At 44.1% G+C, this 18,256-nt stretch overlaps 1 protein-coding gene and 1 long non-coding RNA gene across 2 annotated transcripts in view; one reads left to right on the top strand and one right to left on the bottom strand.

Annotated features, from left to right (window-relative positions):
• Window positions 1–1,504: 1,504 nt before the first annotated feature.
• DUSP5 (dual specificity phosphatase 5) overlaps window positions 1,505–18,256 on the top strand; it is a 32,222-nt gene continuing 15,470 nt past the window's right edge. The window contains exons 1-3 of the mRNA XM_054035035.1: window positions 1,505–1,633; window positions 14,097–14,190; window positions 17,772–17,962. The gene's annotated coding sequence lies outside the window, so the exon portion shown is untranslated. The remainder of the gene's footprint in view (window positions 1,634–14,096; window positions 14,191–17,771; window positions 17,963–18,256) is intronic.
• On the bottom strand, window positions 9,516–14,090 carry LOC128840699 (uncharacterized). Its single transcript, XR_008445690.1, has 2 exons — window positions 14,032–14,090; window positions 9,516–11,424 (listed from the first exon to the last, which is right to left on the bottom strand). It is a non-coding gene; the product is annotated as an uncharacterized LOC128840699 (long non-coding RNA).

The following is an 18,256-nucleotide window of genomic DNA, read 5'->3' as shown; positions in this document are numbered from 1 at the left end:
TAGCCCTAGTAACTTTGAGTCTTTTGCAGAGGGTGTTAATCAAGGCAAATTAGTCCAGTATGTCAGTGTATGCCTGACCACGGAAATGCAGTCATTTAAAGGCGGAAAGTATCCATCTGAAATGTAAGCATAAAATTCTTTTCCCCATATATGATTGGCTTCACACAGTGATTGGTTTTCCTTTTGATATAAGAATGGTCTAAGGGTTTCTCACCAGTAAGGAAAGGATTGCTGAATAATTTTAACTCAGACCCTGACACGGACACCAATATAAACTAGCAAAGGGAGCTGGACTGGAAATGGAAGATGGATCCAGCTCAGGTTGATAGTGATTGAAAATCACGGCCTGGTGGCTTCTTGGTGGCCCATGTGAAATGAGTTTGGTGGGTCTTAGTCCAGGTCCCAATGGGCCGATCTTCATGTTACAAAAAATGTTACTATAATGAACAACCTTATTGGCAGTCTCAACAGAGAGGCAAAGGGCAGAATAAATCTGAAGACGGAACTAACTTCTTAGCCCCAGCAGTGTTCTCTCTTGTTTAGACTGGAAACTGTGAGCTATTGCTGCTTGTGCTGTACGTGTTCCATGTAGAGAGGATTTCACTCCAGGGCTGTCAACCCAGGGCCTTTCACAAGAACTAGATCCTCTAAAACATTTGCAATAGAGCCAGGTGTGAAACAGTTTTCCCATCCCATGAAAACTTCCAATCATTTCAGAAATTCTCCCGTTCTTCATCAGATGAACTAGAAACCTTTTGTGGAAAACAAGAGAGAGAACAAGACACCCTGAATAACCCGGGCTCTCAAATCTCTGTTCTGTCTGCCTGCCTCTGGACTTAAGCCTGGCTCTCCCACATCATAGGGAGGGCCTGAACCATATAACTTGTTCTGGGGTGTGCACACTCTTTGACCCAAAATTCCTCCCCTGGACATGAGAAACCTTCCCCTGATGTGTTCCTGTGAAAAGTTTTGGTTTCAACGGATTGACGTATTTTGATGAAAAACAGTTTAATTCATAGAATATCAGGGTTGGAAGGGACCTCAGGAGGTCATCTAGTCCAACCTGCTGCTCAAGGCAGGACTAATCCCCAAACAGATTTTTACTTGAACTCACAACCCTGGGTTTAGCAGGCCAATGCTCAAAGCACTGTGCTATCCCTCCCTCTATTTGAAGAATCCCTGAGTATCTCTACAGAACAAAACAGCAAACTTCCTCCTTGGCCCAGATTTTATCTCTGCCGTTAGACAGAAAGTGGCTTCTTGTGGCTCACTCTCTACAAAGCCTTTACATCAGATTCAAGGGAGATAAGGCGAGGTTTAAGAAATTGCACGGTCAAGGCAGTCTGAAAGCCGGAAGAATGGGGATGCTTTCAGCATCCTAGAGTCTCTTGGAACCACAGGTGTTAAACTGTACTTCTAGGTGTTGTTTTTAAGACTAGCCAGCTGTTAAATGACTACAGCTAGGCATGACGTAAGTAAGTACCTTGTATGCTTCCCCACGCAGCTCTCTACTGAACCTGGGTCCTCCTGCCCGTGCAGCACCCGTGACTGGTGGTCTAGTGCTGGGATTCTAAGGGCCTGTGTATGTACAAATACAACAGACTGAAGGGAACACAGTTACCGCCTGGCACAGGTAAATCGTGGGTCTGCCCTCAGCCCTTTCACGTAGGGTGTCTTCCCTCTGTACAGCAGCAGCCCCGCTGAAGGACTGGGCTGTAGGGTGGGATTGGGGGCGGTACAGCTGCACCGGAGGAGCTGCCAGCATGGGGCCACCCAGCGGCCCTACATTCTGCTTCTCCTGTCCTGTGTCTTTCCGGTACACTGTACCAGCTATAAATATCTTTCTGGTACGGCATACCGGCCTGGACCACCCTACTTGCACTGCTGCTAACACGTGTCAATTTTGATATAAAGACGAGAAAGCCCAGCTGTCTGATAGAAAAAAGCGAGTACGTTAAACAGCTGCAGAGGATTAGGTTTAGATTAGGGCACTGGCCTGGGAATCAGGGGCGGGGGAGATCCCAGCTCAGCCATTGGACATGCTGGGTAACCTTGGGCAAGGCACTTCCATTTTCTGGGGCTCAGTTTCCCCATCTGAAAAATGGGGACATATGGTCCCAGCCTTTCTTTGTAAAGAACTTTGAGATCTCTGGCTGCAATGTAAAAGCCAATTACTGCAACACTCTTTATTTCAGGTCTACCACATGCTCAGTTATTTGAATGGTGTGATTTTTGTCTTAAAAATACAGCATTCGCTTGTGATTGGAACTCTGGGGTGGCAATAGCCCTGGTGCACTGTTATACAGCTAGAGCTGTTAAAAAGAACGACTTTCCCCTGAGAACACCTCTGCTCGCAGGTCAAGGATATGCTGCTTAGGGCTTGTCTGCACAGTGTGTTAGTGAACATTAGAAGTGTGAAATTCCATGGTGCACTAGCACGTTATACAAGTAGTGCACATGGACCTTATTGGCATGCACTAAAAGTTCCCTAGTGCATACAAATGTAGTCCCATTTCAAACAGTACTATATTAACTCACACTAGGGAACTTTTAGTGCCCTCAGCAGTGTCCATATGGGCCAGTTCGTACGCAACACGCTAGTGCACACTAGAATGTACATTGCTCTGGTGGGGACAAGCCCTGTCTTGTCCTTGTCTGGTTCACAATGGTCAAAAGACCATTTGTTAGTGTTTTAAACACCGTTTATTCCCAATTCAAACAGAGCTAGTTTACAGCATGGCTTGGCGGACATATGTGGATATGACCAAGCCATGTTGCATCACTGTTTTAAAATCATGTTAATAGACACCTAGGGTATAATTTTGTCCTCTTATTCCTGTATTAAGCCCAATACCTTGTACAGATGCCTTGTTATGTATGGGTTCCGGTAAAACAGTTTTGCAATTAATCATCACGGAGTTAGAAGATTACTGTAACTGGAAACAAACCCAGCATCCTTCTGCTTTACTTGAACTCTGCTATACCCTGCGTGGAAGAGAAGAAACAAGGCTGAGGGCATGTCTACACTATGGGCTCTGCTCCAGCACAGCAACAACACTGCAGCTATGCCGTTGTAATAGCGTAATGTAGATACTTCCTACAACGAAGGAAGGGGCTTTTCCATCACCTCCCGAAGCGGTGGAAGCTAGGTCGAAGGAAGAATTCTTTTGTCGACCGAGATGCATCTACAGCAGGAGTTAGGTTGGTTTAACTCTGGCACTCGGGGTGTGAATTTTTCACACCCTAAGCACTGTAGCTATGGTGATGCCTAACCTGAGAAACAGGAGACCGCCCCTATGCAGATGTCGCTGTGGCTGCTTCTTTGCATGCTGCTGGAGCCATTCCATTGAACAGCAAGCAAATATCAACACCTAATCTCTGTTTGCTAATGGGCTTTGTTTCCCATTGAACTGTGCTCAGGTAAAGAATTAACAGGATAGAATTATGTGCCACTGCAATAAAATGCATCTCATAATCCCATGGGTCTGATTCAAATCTCATGATAACCACTTTCATCGTGCCCAAATAAATGCTGAATGGATGCACACGCTGCCCATCCATCAGTGAGTGAGTGAATGAATTATTTGCAATAAGGTACTTGCCTTTAGTAAACTAGTGTCCACTAGAATAAGGATTTATTTCTGGATGTGCATCCACTTCTTTCTGCGTTGGGCTCAGCATGTCAGACTGCATCCTGCCTCCCTTGATAGGTCTCCACATGGCATTCAGCGTGACAGGGCTCAGTGTACTGTAGCACAGCTTCTCATAGTGTGTCCAAACTGATTTGATATATACTGACAGCTAAAGCACAAGGCAATAAGCATGTATTCTAAACATGCTATCGATAGTCACTGGACTGGATAACTGTCTTCTATTCAGGCAGTGAATTGCTAGCCCAAGACTCAGGCAAAGAACGGAAGCTGAATAAATGGATAAAGTTGCCTGTTGTGGAAAAATTATGACTGATGCATTCCGGTCTAATTTAAGCCGTTCTGGAGGTCTTTGTGCTCATGCCTTGATATAGTGCATTGTAGTATGGTTGCTAATGCATGGATCAGCCTGATAGGATGAGGCAGTTTTCTAGCCAGTCATAGTTGGAGGAAGGTATTTTTCACAGCTGTAGCTATTTTGAGACTCTATCGAAGATACTTACATGGTCTCCATCACAGTAATATCTTAGCGCCTCACAATCTTTAATGGAAGAGATGATGGTAGTAGCTAACCATTTTCCCACTTCCCACTCACCTCTGCTTTTGCTCTGGTTTAGCTCCAGCCAGGTGCTGATGTCTGGAGGTGGAAGAACAAATTGCCCATCAGCACTCTCTAGGGCCATCCATCCATCCATCCACTGGCACCAGTTCAGTGCTTTTCATTGATCCAGTAACACGTCTGAGAGGATAGCACCATGCTCTGAGCAGTACTATTGAATGCTGCAGACAGGTCCATGTGTACAGTTATGGGCATCCTTCTCTGCCTCTATAGGGCACTTCTTTGCATAGGTGTTTGGTCACTTTCTTCATTACCTTGCTCAGGAATTGGGAGGCTGGATACCAGGTGTTAGTTTATGAAGTCTGATGGGCCTGGAGATTTCTTGAGACGAGGCTTGAGAGCAGATATAGTAGATTTCCAGTTTCAAAAGCGGGAAGCCACAGATAGCTTTTAAAGATGTCTGACTTCACCTTCACTGTTGTTTAGTATGGGGTCCATTTGAAAAGCATGATGGTTTTCATTTAAATGTCAAATCAATATAAAATGTGTCTCTCTCTAGCTCACTTCGTTTGTTTGGCACGGCCAGAGTTGTGATAGTGCTGATTAAAGGGAACCAAGAGGGCCAGAGCAGAGGTCGATAGACCTCCCATTTCACCCTGTCCCAAGGCACTTCCATCCTGATGGAGCCAGAAAGACACATTTGCAGCGAATATACTCCTTTAAAACAGCCTGATTGCACTGAACTCCATAGGGCACCAGCATGCGGGAGTAGAGTCTACTTGCCTCAGGCCTCTTCTTGATTTTCCTACCCTTTTCAGAGGGTAAAGTTGGTTTCTTTGTCTGACCCTGTATCATGTGACTGGGCTTTCTGTTGGGAAGTACCATGCTGTATTGTTAAGAACCAATCCTGCCAGGTGCGTGCTGAGCACTTTCCTAGTATCAGAGCTCGGGCACTGTCTAGATTAGGGTAAAAAGTGTATTCTTAAAACACAGCAGCTAATATGTTTAACACTTCAGTGTAGACAGAGTAAATTGCATTTTAACATGTGAACTGGTCAAGGTGAACCCTAGTGGGGAGCTTAGGCTACCAGATAACCAACTAACATGTTAAAATACATCTTGCTCTCTCTGCCCTTTTAAATGCACCTATTGTCCTCGATTAGACAAGCCCTAGGTGTTAGCAATGTTGAGAAAGCGAGTGCAGATGGGCTGCAGGCTGCCGAGACCACTTTAAGCACCAAGTGTCTGCAGAACTCTCTAGCTCTTGCTTGGGAACCCCAACTGTTTGCTTAAAGAAGCATTTGCCCTGGGGGATAATAATAGGCTGATTTGTCTAGGTAGGATGTAAGCTAAGTGAGTCTGCTTTATCATCAGACAGATGTAGCACTTCCTCAGTCTCTTCCCTTTGCATAATCCATTAGGATAACCTAATGTCAATCAGAGTGAAATCTTGGACTGGAGTTTCTTTCCTATCCCAAAGATATTGTCGCTATGCCCTGAGCAAAACCTGGTGTATAATCTGTTATGGCCAAGGCTTTAATTCTCACAGTATTTCCTGGAGTCCCCCATTTATCCCCACACCCCCCATTCAGGGCTCAGGGTTTCAGCCCCACCGGGCATGCCAGGTCTCCGTGCTGGAAAGCTCTGGTTGAATTTAAGGCCTGGTTATGGGGGAGGATTTAGCTCACCTGGCTCCAGCTGTGGGTGACTACAGAACCATGTTTACCAGACCTGTTTTTAACCACTTCAGATTTACTCTGCCTAAATACAGTTTGCCAATCGGTAAGGATTGAAGCAAATACTGAACCCAAATTTGGGGACTGCTCTGGGACAATGTCAGTTTCTTTAGATCCTAAAATATACAGGTATTTCCTATGCAGTATCCCTGCAAGATGTGTGTTTCTCTCCTCTTCATATATAGAATCAGTAAATGCGGGGGGGAAATGCAAATACAAAAGCTTTGTGCCTAGCTTATGACAAGGAGGAGTGGTCAATAAATCATGTAACATTTATGATTATTCTGCATGTCTAGCCATAATTCTATGGGTCACTGTCCGTTGTCAGTGTGTTTTTGCATTGGATCTTTTCATCCCCTTTGTCCACTAAAAGAAGGAAATGGAAAGAGGGAAATGACAGAAAACTCCATTTGCTGTACACTACTCACTGCCTTCAAAGGAAACTTGTTTTCAGATGAGTTACGCTAAGTAAAGTTGTTTCATGGTGAGAAATCTGTGATCTACTGGTAATGCTCGGTGGCTACCAGTGCACCACCCTAGCAGCTATAATTATGTATTTGTGTTACGATAGCATCTAGAAGCCCCAGACAGGCGAGAGCGATATTGTGTAGGTATTGTAAACATATAGAGGAGACAATCCCTTGTCCAAACATTTACAAGCTAAGTGCAATACTAAACACAGCAAGGGGAAGGGAGAATGGGCTAGAACAGTATTACAGGTATATTTTTGATAGGCAGGCTTTGTGCAGTGTGTAGGTAGCCAGTTTGATTTTGTTAATAAATAAAATAAATGTGAAAATCAGCTCACAACAACTGTGATTTGTGGACACAAGCTTTGTGGGGTTGTGCAATGCCAAAGTTCTCGCGCATAGACCTTCCTCAGCTGATGTTTTCAAAAGCCAAAGCCACTTTTTGACATCTACAGTTTCTGAGGTTCCAGTTGGCGTGTCCAGATCAGTTCAAAAGGACATTTTTTTTCTTGCCAGTGGATGTACTGTAAGGATTTCAGAAACTTCAGTGTGTGGGGGGGGGACATCAGTTGGTTGTTTAGTAATCCACACACAGCATTGCTGAAGACCCAAGTGGTGAAGAAGTGGTGTGTGTGTGGCGGGGGGCAGACTTTGTGTGATCTTCAAAAGAAGGTAAGGCTGTTCTGAAAGGAGGCTGTTAGGTTGAGCCTATCAAGGTTGCTGCTCCTTTAAAATATTCCTGGTACTGGTCTCTGTTAGGGCTGTGGTTCTTATGGTGGCTTCTGCGAGAATCCCGTGGGCTGCAGGAAAGGAAATAGGCACATTTGTGACACACACTTCTGAGTGAGTAGCGCCTTGGGAATGGTGGACTACAGAGTATCTCTTCACCCCCACATCCCAGACTGTGTTTCTAGCTCCCACCCTGCATCCGGCTCTAAGGCAGGGTCAGATAGAGCATATCATTTGGAAATGCCTGTGGTGCAAAGAGCATACAAATGCCCTTGTGTGAAGTGCAAACTGAACATCTGAAATCAGCTGTGATTTACAAGCTATGTAGCATGTTAGCTACAATACCAACTTGCTGTGCTTGGAGGATGATATATTCAAGTGAGGCAGTGTTAGAGAAGAGGGACTAATAGGGGAAATCTTTAATAAACATTTTGGCAAATGCTGAATCGCTTCCTGGTTAAGCTGTGTTCCCACTGCCTTTTTGGTTCCCTTTTCCTTGTGAATAGATTTTTGTTCCAACAAACGTTGGGAGAATGGCCATTCATTGCACGAATATTATTGGTATTAGCGTAGCATTTAGAAGTCCCAGTCCTGTGCCAGGATCCCATTGTGCTAGATGCTGTACAAACACGGAACAAAAAGATAGTCCCTGCCCCAAAGAGATTATGATCAAAGTATAAGACGAGACAGCAGATGGAGATGGACAGCCCCTGAGGGGTGTGTGTGTGTGTGTGTGTGTGTGTGTGTGTGTGCATGCACAGGCAAAGGAAACGAGACAATACTTGTCAGCATGACAGGCAGTGGTCTTAGTATCCCAACAGCCTAGTGCCCATATTCTCAGGCCACTGACGGGACTGGTGCATTGACACCAGCACTTGCTATTTGTGCCAGAAGCTTTCGTCCCCAGACACGCTTATAAACCTTCAGACATCCAATCGGGGAGCAGAAATGATACCACGTGATTTCCCTCCCCGCTCACAAACGATGAATAATAGTGACAGTAGATGCCCATAATTTGCGAACAATCCCTAGGCTGAAATATTTGTGTAAAATATGTTTCTGGTTCTACAGGACCTCAAGGCCTGTGATGAAAGCAGTTTAGAATGAGGAGGAGGAGCAAGTCTAGCTGCCTTCTCTAGACACTGCTGCTATATAAGATGCCAGATTTATAGGAATTTCATGTGTTTGCAGATAACATGGAACCAGAAAGCAAAAGCTAAATGAATTGTTCATTATGAATATTTGCCCAGGGCTACACACTATTCCTTTTCTGTAGAACTTGTGGTTGCGCTTCAGCATTGTTACATAGGCTGGGGTATTTCCCAGATGGAATTTGAGAAACTCAAGCGGGTTTTTTTTATGACTGCAAATTTCTTAATAAATCTGGAAATCCCTGTTAAGTTTGGAACACCTTATTTCTCTTCCCCTCCCAAACCCTCAATTATAGGCAGAGAAGTTGCATACGACATACTTGAAGTTAGGGAAATAGAGAAGTGGGTTTTTAAGGGTTTGTCTACCGGAGAAGAGTTATACCAATACATGCTGCAGATAGTGTGAACTTAAACCAGTATAGTTATACCAGTATAACTCGGCTCATGAGGTACATCTACACTACAGGGGGGAGTCGATTTAAGATACGCAAATTCAGCTACGTGAATAGCGTAGCTGAATTCGACGTATCGCAGCCAACTTACCCCGCTGTGAGAACGGCGGCAAAATCGACTTCTGCGGCTTTCTGTCGACGGCGCTTACTACCACCTCCGCTGGTGGAGTAAGAGCGTCGATTCGGGGATCGATTGTCGCGTCCCGACGGGACACGATAAATCGATCCCCAAGAGGTCGATTTCTACCCGCCGATTCAGGCGGGTAGTGTAGACCTAGCCATGGAGACTCTTATTCTGATATGAGTGCCTATTTATTTATTTTTTTTAATTCACTTATGTTGCTTGGGAAAGGTGTGTAACCTAAACTGAAAAAAAGTTAGTTTTATGCTGGAGTCAGAGTGTTCACATGGGGAGTTATTCTAGTATAACTATATTGATTTAACTACACCAGTATAACTGGTCAAACATTTCTGTATAGACGAGCCCTTAGTCGTGGCCTCTATTCCCACAGTACATATGTGAACGAAACACATGCCTAAGAAGTTACCCTTCAAATTTTAAATTACCCTTCATCCTCTTTTAAATTGTAAGTTACTTTTATTATCTTTGCACATTCACATTCGTCTAAAGGATCTCTAAGTGCTTTACATAAACTCTGATGACCTCACCCATCAATGAAATGTAGCCACTTCTGGAGTGGAATGCAAAACTTTTTAGCACCACACAGCAGTTAGAGCACAAAGTGTAAAAATATAACTAGCTGAAAGTGCACAGGGGGGATGACTTTTATTTTATAAAGATATTCTAACAGGCTATATTATCAAAAAGATACAAAGTACAAGCCTCATCCTGCCCACTGGCTAATCCATAAAATAGCTTTCAGTGTTTTCCCTGGGAGCAATGGCTTTAAATTTTAATAAGCTGTAGTGTACTTTCACCGGATGTCATAAGCTGATACAAAGTTTACCTGGGGTTAAGTAGGTGGGAGCCTTGGAGAAATGAGGAAAGCTAAGGAATGTAAATTATTTTCTACTCTGTTATAAGTTTCTTTCCCTTCATGAGAAATGTGTGTTTGAGATTATTTGGAACTAAATGCTTTTACACTTGCATGATTATATTCTGTAGACAACAGCTTGGCACTGATGAAGCAATTGAGTCAGAAAGACCAAGGCACAGAGAAGCAGCTTTAGTGTCTGCTTAATTTCTGCTTAAAAGAAAGCACAACAAAAAAAAACCCAATCCCCCACTAACTTGCACCATACTATCATTTCTCCAAGATCTAATTGCCTATGGGGTCAGTCAAACAGAACATGTAAAACTATAATAATGTCATCTGCCAACTCCCTATACTATAGAGAGGAAGCAAAGACTACTCACGGGGACTGTGGACAAATGTTCATGGAAGACTAAAAAGAGATGGCCAGGCTGTATGTCCAGGGAAGTATGAATAAAGCAGACCAGGCGGGTGAGTAAGGGAGACGGGGAGCTGGGGGAAGAGGAGGACTAAGCTACTGGGAAATACATCCAGGAGAAAGGGAAGAGATTGGGAACAAGTGGCAGAGAAACATGTGCTGTGGAGTAGGGGCAGAGAGAGGAAAAGAATAGATAGGATTTGAAGAGTCAATGAAAAAAACAAAAGGGCTTTATACCACATTGAAGACAGCTAAAATATACAAATACTTCTCCACCTACGCAATTGCTGTAGTTGCACCAGGGATGTTATGGGATCAGAAATAGGAAGGCAGGTGAGATATGCACTCATGATTGGCAGGGGAGATGTTCAGAAGATACTCCATTAACATGAATGATGAGGGTTCATGCTCTGTGAAGTATGAGAGCCCCTGGCCCAGGAGTTAGTCTGACTGTTAAATATATTTGGAATGATTGATTATAAAATTTGTTCTCAATTTAAAGCCACTTTAAAGGTGGAAGTAATTACCAGCAGGTGTAATAGAGAGAAGAGCAGGTGGCCTGATTCTCCATTCCTACGGGTGTAAATCAGGAGTTACTCCACAGCTCTCAATGGAGTTATGTGAGTATAAGCAAGATGACAATCAGGCCTATGGTGCATAAAACCACTGGCTCATCAAACTAGACTCAGTGGAAGCTGCAGGTGCTCATCACCTCTGAAAAATCAAGCCCTATCTGTGTTATCAGAAACATTTTCAATCCTCAGATCTCAAAGCATTGTGAAAAGTGAGTGTTATCTCCATTAATGGGTGGGGAAACTGAGGCCCAGAATGGTTATGACTTGCTCAAGGTCAACAAGCACGTCAATGGCAGAGCTGGGAATCGATTCCAAGTCTGGTACAGGTTTCAGAGTAGCAGCCGTGTTAGTCTGGTACACTCATTCTACAATAAAACCCCAATTCCGTCAGCTAGTTGGGTCTAATTTTACAATTTGTGGGATCCAGTTTTGCATAATTCCTTTTACGGTAGCAGATTTGCTGGAATCTACATATGTGGCACTCAAAGATCAACTAACTCAGTTTATCAGAAATGCATTTGCAATTACTAGTCTTCAAATTAGCAACACCTTTCTGAAAAGAGGGTCAGATTCAACAATGAATCACACTGGTGGTGCCATTAAGCAAGGTGAGAGATTGTAATGGAATGCAGAGCATAAATCTTTGATTGCATATAGCAATAAAAAAAAATCAGATCTTGACAATGTTACTATATTCAGACTAACAGGAGTACTTGTGGCACCTTAGAGACTAACAAATTTATTAGAGCATAAGCTTTCGTGGACTACAGCCCACTTCTTCGGATGCATATAGAATGGAACATATAATGAGGAGATATATATACACACATACAGAGAGCATAAACAGGTGGGAGTTGTCTTACTAACTCTGAGAGGCCAATTAATTAAGAGAAAAAAAAAAAAAAAAACTTTTGAAGTGATAATCAAGCTAGCCGAGTACAGACAGTGTGATAAGAAGTGTGAGAGTACTTACAAGGGGAGATAGTCAACGTTTGTAATGGCTCAGCCATTCCCAGTCCTTATTCAAACCGGAGTTAATTGTGTCTAGTTTGCATATCAATTCTAGCTCTGCAGTCTCTCTTTGGAGTCTGTTTTTGAAGTTTTTCTGTTGTAATATAGCCACCCGCAGGTCTGTCACTGAATGACCAGACAGGTTAAAGTGTTCTCCCACTGGTTTTTGAGTATTTTGATTCCTGATGTCAGATTTGTGTCCATTAATTCTTTTGCGTAGAGACTGTCCGGTTTGGCCAATGTACATGGCAGAGGGGCATTGCTGGCACATGATGGCATAGATCACATTGGTAGATGTGCAGGTGAACGAGCCCCTGATGGTATGGCTGATGTGATTAGGTCCTATGATGATGACACATGCCTAGAACCCCGACCAGGGGTATTCTATTTGCTACCCAAGATCCATAAACCTGGATATCCTGGACGCCCCATCATCTCAGGCATTGGCACCCTAACATCAGGCTTGTCTGGTTATGTAGACTCTGTCCTAAGACCCTACGCTACCAGCACTCCCAGCTATCTTCGAGACACCACTGACTTCCTGAGGAAACTACAATCCATCGGTGATCTTCCAGAAAACACCATCCTGGCCACTATGGACGTAGAAGCCCTCTACACCAATATTCCACACAAAGATGGACTACAAGCTATCAGGAACAGTATCCCTGATAATGTCACAGCTAACCTGGTGGCTGAACTTTGTGATTTTGTCCTCACCCACAACTATTTCACATTTGGGGACAATATATACCTTCAAGTCAGCGGCACTGCTATGGGTACCCGCATGGCCCCACAATATGCCAACATTTTTATGGCTGACTTAGAACAACGCTTCCTTAGCTCTCGTCCCCTAACGCCCCTACTCTACTTGCGCTACATTGATGACATCTTCATCATCTGGACCCATGGAAAAGAAGCCCTTGAGGAATTTCACCATGATTTCAATAATTTCCATCCCACCATCAACCTCAGCCTAGATCAATCCACACAAGCGGTCCATTTCCTGGACACTACTGTGCTAATAAGCGATGGTCACATCAATACCACCCTATACCGGAAACCTACTGACCGCTACACTTACCTACATGCCTCCAGCTTCCATCCAGGACACACCACACGATCCATTGTCTACAGCCAAGCTCTAAGATATAACCGCATTTGCTCCAATCCCTCCGATAGAGACAAGCACCTACAAGATCTCTATCAAGCATTCTTAAAACTACAATACCCACCTGCTGAAGTGAAAAAACAGATTGACAGAGCCAGACGAGTACCCAGAAGTCACCTCTTACAAGACAGGCCCAACAAAGAAAATAACAGAACACCACTAGCTGTCACCTTCAGCCCCCAACTAAAGCCTCTCCAGCGCATCATCAGAGATCTACAACCTATCCTGAAAGATGATCCTTTACTCTCACAGATCTTGGGAGACAGACCTGTCCTCGCTTACAGACAACCCCCCAACCTAAAGCAAATACTCACCAGCAACCACACATCACTGAACAAAACCACTAACCCAGGAACCTATCCTTGTAACAAACCCCGATGCCAACTCTGTCCACATATCTATTCAAGTGACATCATCATAGGACCTAATCACATCAGCCATACCATCAGGGGCTCGTTCACCTGCACATCTACCAATGTGATCTATGCCATCATGTGCCAGCAATGCCCCTCTGCCATGTACATTGGCCAAACCGGACAGTCTCTACGCAAAAGAATTAATGGACACAAATCTGACATCAGGAATCAAAATACTCAAAAACCAGTGGGAGAACACTTTAACCTGTCTGGTCATTCAGTGACAGACCTGCGGGTGGCTATATTACAACAGAAAAACTTCAAAAACAGACTCCAAAGAGAGACTGCAGAGCTAGAATTGATATGCAAACTAGACACAATTAACTCCGGTTTGAATAAGGACTGGGAATGGCTGAGCCATTACAAACGTTGACTATCTCCCCTTGTAAGTACTCTCACACTTCTTATCACACTGTCTGTACTCGGCTAGCTTGATTATCACTTCAAAAGTTTTTTTTTTTTTTTTTTCTCTTAATTAATTGGCCTCTCAGAGTTAGTAAGACAACTCCCACCTGTTTATGCTCTCTGTATGTGTGTATATATATCTCCTCATTATATGTTCCATTCTATATGCATCCGAAGAAGTGGGCTGTAGTCCACGAAAGCTTATGCTCTAATAAATTTGTTAGTCTCTAAGGTGCCACAAGTACTCCTGTTCTTCTTTTTGCGGATACAGACTAACACGGCTGTTACTCTGAAACTTATATTCAGACTGAGATAGATTATAATGCAGGGATTATTAATTCATTATTTGCTGTTTTATTAGGATTATGAACACTGAGAATTAGAGTTGTCAAATCTCTGGGTCCTTAACTCTCCAATCTTGTTTTTGTTGTCTTCCAACCATCCCTCAATCCCAGGTATGTATTTACCTTCATTTCTAGACTTCAGTTTACCAGCATCACTGACACAAACCTGCTATCTCACTGCTTGCTGCTCTGTGTTTGACATCAGCAATTTTGAATTTAGAAAGGAAGATTATGGAAAACTTCATATGCCTTTAAAGAAATGTCAAGCTATCTGCTCGGTGGTTTTGTCCCTCATTTTGAGTCTCTCTCACATTTGAAATTTAGCTTCACGAACTGGGGCCAGCTTAAGGACTTTGCTTTGGGAAGGATTATTTTGCGGTTAATGCACTGGTCCAGCAGCCAGCTCTCATAGATTTCCATGTGTAACCACAGACAAGTCACTTAAACTCTCTGTGCTTCAGTTCCCCATCTCTCAAATGCAGCTAACAGCACTTCCTTTCTCTCATCCTTTGTCAGTATCATCTATGTAGACTGTAAGCTCTTTGAGGCAAAGATTCTCTTTCAAGGGGCACGTACAGCACCTAACACAATAGGGCCTTTATGCGCTATGATTATACTAATAAACACAACAGGTGGTCATGGAAACCTGGCTGATCACGTATCTCTTCCATTTAAAATAGGTAGCGCTCAAAGGAGCAATGTTTATTTATTTGACTAAGCCTTTTTAAAGCGGTTTTTTAATTATATTCTTAATAAAGGCACGCTGGGTCTTTTAAGAGGCAGCATTTTATTCTTGAATAGTGTACCCTGGATACTGCACATGTGGGAGCTTTTACCTGTATTTACAGTTAAGCTTTGTTCTGACCCTTTTCTCTAGCAGGAGCCAAGTGCCAGCGCGTCTGACATACAAAGGAAAAGTTTCTCATTGTTTCCCAAGAACAAGCAGAAACAAAGAGTCTTGGATTGTGGGGGAAAGAATAAAATAATTTAAAGGAAATAGTCCAAAATAAAAGGAAAGAGACCAGTTGCTCTGAGAGGGCTGATAAAAAAGCCCAGAACAATGGAAGAAATAGCCAGAGAGATTAACAAGGGGGAGGAGGGGAGAGACAATACAGCAGCAGGAGGTAATGATGGAAGGTACAAGAGGGAGGCAGAATGGGGGAGGGGAGTTTCCTACCTAAACCAGGGTGGTTTTGGGCTTGCTCAACCACTTCCCTTTACAAGAATCCAACCCGCTTCTCTCTTCTCACTTTGAGCACCTGCTAGTCGCAAAATAAAGGAACCACGCCAATGCCTCAAACCAAACTGAAAACAGCCGGGGTCCAGTCCTGCAGCCCTTACGTGACTAACCCCATGCACGCAATAAGTTACAGGATCAGGTCCTGTATTGCTGACATATTCCTAAATGTGAGAGGGGTGTTATAGGAAAGAGTCTCAGTCATTTAACACTGTAACCATGGGCTTTGTCAGATGGCTGGGCTGGGATGGGCTAGGGAATGGGGCAGTCAGGCTCCCTCCTGTCCCCCTCACTTTTCTCTTGTGGTTCCATCCTGAAGGTAGAGAAGATGTCTTGTGACTGGTTTCCCCCCTTCTTGGGCAGGGGAAGTCCTTCTTTTCCTCTTCCATTGTGTTCTGTGGATGTGAATAAGGAAGGATTAGTTGGAGAGGATGAGTTCTCTTGCCTGGTCTCCGAATTTCCCAGCTTCACACCCACTGACTGGTTCAATGAGGGGGAGTAAATGTTAAAGGGGAAGTCTTTCCAAGGTCCACTCTCTACAGCTGAGATTCCCTGAGGGGGAGGAAGAGTGGTCCATGGCTAAAGCCCAGGCCTGGGAGGCAGGAAATGTGGGTTCTGATCACGCTGAGCCTTAGACTTCCTGTGCCTGAGACTTCACCTCTCTGTTAGATTCCCCACTTGCAAAATGGTGATAATAGTTACCTACCCCTCAGGGTTGGGGGTGAGGCTGTTCTTTGAGACTGCAGGGCAGAAGGTGCTATGGGAATACAAAGCATGCCTACATTCAAGCTGCTAGAGGTAGCAGGGGCATATAGGCTCTACCCACCCACCAGAGACTTTCATCATCATTGGTACCATCTGATTGGCTGTTTTGTCTCATTATGAGATTGGCTGTTTGGGGGGATGGTGGGGTGGATGGAGAAATCTGGGGCATGTGGAGAGATTACAAGAGGCAGGGGAAAGGGGTACTATAAAAAATAATAATAGCATGTACCTAACGCCACCTCAAACATTTTCTTCGCACGTTGTCTGTCTGCTTCGTAAATCTATCTTCTCTACGTATCAAGAACTTCTGGTCTGAGGTAGGTCAAAGGACCAACTTGATATTGGAAGCTCTAATGGAGCCTTCCCCCTTAAGGTTCATTCTGAATATATTCCCGATACCTGGAGGCTACCTGGTAACAAGACAGTGTTGTTTCAATGTGCAGCTTTTGTCACTAAAAAATTAATCCTATCCAATGGAAAAGTTGATCCCCACCAACGATTGATATGCGGCTTGGTGATGTGGCTGACCTCACAGCTAACAAACAACTGGCATTCCACAGAAGGGGGATGCCTGAAAAATTCAAATCAATTTGGGTTGACTTTTCAGAGGTATATGACTAATACAGACCCCCTGGAGATAGATATATCGCTTCCCCTCCTGTCCCTTTATCGTAATCCTCTTTACTTATTTGGTGTGTTAGGATGAATCATGTACTTTGGTATATTTGTAGTATTTGAAAAAATTAAGGTAATTATCATTTATTATCTATTTAAATTGTAAGCAATTTGGGTTAGGGACAGCATCTTCAGCATGTTCTGGGAGCTGCCTGGAACACTTTTGAGGCATCAGCTAAATAATGACATATATACATAATGTTTTGAATTAGTGTCAGTATGATCTTTAGTGGCTGCTGTAGTTTGGCTCTGAGCTGATGTTTTCGTGTATCGGTTGTGCCTACCTTTCAGGTATTGCCAGTGTCCATTTGGTCATCTTACAAAACATATGTACAATGAAAAAAATGTCACACCAGATGCCCTAAGTGGTATTTATTATTTGTATTGGGGTAGTGTCTAGAGGTCCCAATTAGGTGCTAGTCAGTGGTTCTCAACCTGCGGCCCAATCAGCCCCCAGCTGCGGCCGATGCAACATCCTCGGGGCCGTACAAGTAGCATTGAATGCGGCCCACATAACACATTGTGGGCCTAAATAGGTTGAGAACCACCGTGCTAGATACTCCCCACACCCATACTCTCTCAGAGGGTATGATCTAAGTACATAATGATTCTTACAGCGTCCACAAGCGTACTAAGTAATTTGCAGAGCGTAAAATAGGTCCCCTGCCTTGAAGTTTATAATCTAGAATTTAGATGCGATATAAGCTATAAGTAAGAGTAACAAGCAAAAGAGGGGTGAGGTTAATGTATTTCAGGACATATTCCCACATGTTGTACCCACCTCCACACCATCTCCTCCCACTTTAAAACCTATTACCATTGCAAACCTATCCTAATTCTCCTTGACTGTTACCCTGTGTTTTGCCAGACTGTGCTGTATTTTAGGCCTTGTCTACACTGGGGATCCGGCTAAAAGCAAGGCAGGCAGACAAATCTGCTCTTCTCACTGGGGTAATGTACTAGAACTTGGGGTAAAGTGCAAGTGCAAATTCTAGCAGTTTTGTCTCTGCTTTAGGGCTCTGCACTGATGGCTGTAACCAGGGCCCGTCCCCACTGTGGACATGGCCTTGCCTGTGTTTCCTGTCGACTGACATCCCTGTTTGCCTCTTGAATCAGAAGACGAGCTAAGGTTTGAAAACCAACCCCATGAGGTAGCTGCAGCCCTTTGAAGCCTCCGCCTTCCCTGTGGGCCAGATTCTAAGAAAGGTGAGCAACCTCTGCCCTTCCTCTTCCTCCTCCCCCATCACGCTTCCTTGCTTTCATTACTAAGGCAACGGGGCCCGCGGTGATGAGTGAGTGAGCTGAAGAAGGCTGATGACTGGAGAATTTTTGAGGCGTTCTTCAACTTCCTCTGCTCGGGTCTGACTAACTCTTTACCAAGCAGCGCCTCTGCCTTCCCCTCTTCCTCCCCCCAGGCGCTGCTCACGCGGGTGTGGGGGGGGGGGAGGGGCTCGCTTCCCTCCCTCCCTCCCTCACCCCACCTTAGTGGCCGCGGCCCCA

Source organism: Malaclemys terrapin, chromosome 7 (genome assembly GCF_027887155.1).
Source record: "Malaclemys terrapin pileata isolate rMalTer1 chromosome 7, rMalTer1.hap1, whole genome shotgun sequence".
Classification (NCBI taxonomy): domain Eukaryota; kingdom Metazoa; phylum Chordata; order Testudines; family Emydidae; genus Malaclemys; species Malaclemys terrapin.
This window is presented reverse-complemented; position numbering and strand designations above follow the sequence as displayed.